The following is a 2,500-nucleotide window of genomic DNA, read 5'->3' on the forward strand; positions in this document are numbered from 1 at the left end:
CGCGCGGCAGCACGGCACGGTACCCCCGCGGTACCCACCCGCAGACAGCCGCCCGCACGGGGGGGAGAGCCCGGGGGCGAGGCCCGCGCCTCGCCTCCCTCTCGGCCCTCTCGCTCTCTCGTCTCTCTCGCACGGCCCACGGCGGCGTCTTCGACGCCGACTCTCGCTCTCCCCGGCCACCGCCACCGCACCGCGGCACGGCCCCGGCAAGGACGAGCTCCGCCCCAGCGGCTCGTTCCGGGAGCGGGGAGCTACGGAGCGCTCCCCGAGTCTGCATTTAGGGGGACGAAGGCCCTGCGCGGCGACGACGACGACGACGTCGACGTCGACCGCGGGCAACGGGCCTGCGAGGCAACCCCAGCCGCGCCGCCGGGGTGGCCCCCCCGGACGGCGATTGATCGTCAAGCGACGCTCAGACAGGCGTAGCCCCGGGAGGAACCCGGGGCCGCAAGTGCGTTCGAAGTGTCGATGATCAATGTGTCCTGCAATTCACATTAATTCTCGCAGCTAGCTGCGTTCTTCATCGACGCACGAGCCGAGTGATCCACCGCTAAGAGTTGTCTGGCTTTCGGGACCGCTCGCGTGAAGCGGCCCCTTTTCTGTTTCTGCAGGGACGCGCGCGCCCCCGCGCGCCCCGCTTCGACCGTACGAGCACACACAAACGGAGGAGGAGGAGGAGAAAGCGCGGGGCAAAAAAGAGAAACCCCGCGCAACGCTCCGAAGGTCGGCCAAAGAAAGGCGGAGGGGCCCGCGCCCCCGACCGCCTCCCCCCGCGAGGGGAGACGCCGCCTCGCGTGCCGTCCTTCGGAGGCGGCCCAGGCGCCCGGGCTCGGCCCGACCTCCGCGCGGAGGGGCTTGTGCGGCAACGCGCCGGACCGCGGGGGGCACGGTGGCCCGCCCGGCCTCTCGATCACGGGACGACTACGCGTTCGCGGGCCGGGGGCGCGACCGCCGGCCCCCGCCGCTCCCGGCTCACTCCCTGGCTTCTCCTTTTCACCGCTCCGCCGACTCGCGGAACGCCGCCGCGCCAAAACGCGGGGGCCGGCTCTCCCGCCAGCGGCCCCTGAACGTCGCCCGAAACGCCACGCGGCGGCGGGACCGTTCCGCCGGCGCAACCCCTGGCGCGGGACCGCTTGCCCGCCGGAAGGCGAACGCCCGGCGGGCCGCGCTCCGCCACCGGCGCCGGAGGCGGGACGCCGCCGAGACCCGAGCCGGCATCGCGGAGCGCCCGAGGTCTGCCGCTCGGCAAAACCCCTCCGCCACCCGCGGCCGCACTCCCGGGACCGCCGCCGCTTCGCACCGCCGAGCTGCCCTTCCGCGAGCACGCGCCCAGCGGGCAGGCGTACGGCGGCTGAGCCGGGGGGCACCGCCCGCTCCCCTCGTTTCCACTCGGGGACCGGACGGGGAAGCGCCCCCGCGGCCGCCCCGCACGCCTCCCCTTTTTTTTGGCCCACACGCGGCCGGGAAGGGCGACGGGGAAGCGGACGGGCGGGGCCCGGGCCGGGACGGCCGCCGGTGAAGGCGGGCGCCTCGCGGCCGACCGTCCCCCCCCCCCGGGGGGGGCGGGGACACTCGCCGAGCGGCGACGCCGCCGCTCGGCACGGGGTCGCCCGCGCCCGCCGGACCTCCGGCGATGGAGGAGCCGGCCGAGCGCTGCGCCCCAACGGGCGGGGACAGCGCTCCGAGTCAGGGGTGGCCGGCGGCCGGCGCCGCCGCGGTGCGGTTCGAGGCGACAAGGCCGTCGAGGCGAGAGGCGCGCGGTCGCGCCTGACGCGGCGCCGCCCGCGAGCCCGCGGCGGCGGCTAAGGAGAAAGAGCGAGAGAGCGCGGCGGGCCCCGGCGGCCGCAACCCCGCAGCTGAGGTAGGTAAGGCAGAGAGCGCGCGCCCTCTGCCGGCGTCGCCCCGCATCGCAGAGGCCAGCGGGGTCGGCCCCCCGCGGCCGATCGCGCGCCGCGGCCTCTCCGCCGAGACCGGGCCGCAGAGAGGGGGGGGCAGGGCGCCCCTTCCCCGGCCCGGCACGGGTGGCCCCCGCGCGCGGGCAAGCGCGGCGGGACGCCGACGACGGCGAGCGCGGCCGGTCGCGACGGACACGCCACCGCAGGGGATCGGCGGGAGTAGCTCCCCACCCCTCGATGGCGCCCCGCGCCGCCACCGCCCGACACCCGCTGCCGCCGCCGCCACCGCCGCCGCCGCCGCGGCGGGGCCGTGCCGGGCCGCCCGAGTCTTTAAACCTCCGCCCGGCTCGGCGGCCCTTTCGGCCCCCAACAGGCGTTTGACGACGCCGAGGGAAACCGGCAGGAGACCGCCGAGGCGCGAAGCGCTAGGTACCTGGCCCTGGGGTGAGGGAAACGACCTGCATGGCCCCGCCGGGGTGCCTCCCCCGCTGCCACCCTCGGGGGAGCGTCCACCGGCGGGGGCGCGCCCGACGTCCGCTGCCATCACCGCGGCAATCCTTCTCGGGGCCCGGGGTTTCCCTCAGTAGCCCGGCGCTGCGCCCGAG

At 77.1% G+C, this 2,500-nt stretch overlaps 1 non-coding gene across 1 annotated transcript; it reads right to left on the reverse strand.

Moving 5' to 3' along the window:
* Nucleotides 1-406: 406 nt before the first annotated feature.
* On the reverse strand, nt 407-559 carry LOC148218598 (5.8S ribosomal RNA). Its single transcript, XR_015800312.1, has one exon. It is a non-coding gene; the product is annotated as a 5.8S ribosomal RNA (ribosomal RNA).
* Nucleotides 560-2,500: the final 1,941 nt, after the last annotated feature.

The sequence above is a fragment of the Sturnus vulgaris genome, unplaced genomic scaffold (assembly GCF_052056855.1).
Source record: "Sturnus vulgaris isolate bStuVul1 unplaced genomic scaffold, bStuVul1.hap1 Scaffold_178, whole genome shotgun sequence".
NCBI classification, from domain to species: domain Eukaryota; kingdom Metazoa; phylum Chordata; class Aves; order Passeriformes; family Sturnidae; genus Sturnus; species Sturnus vulgaris.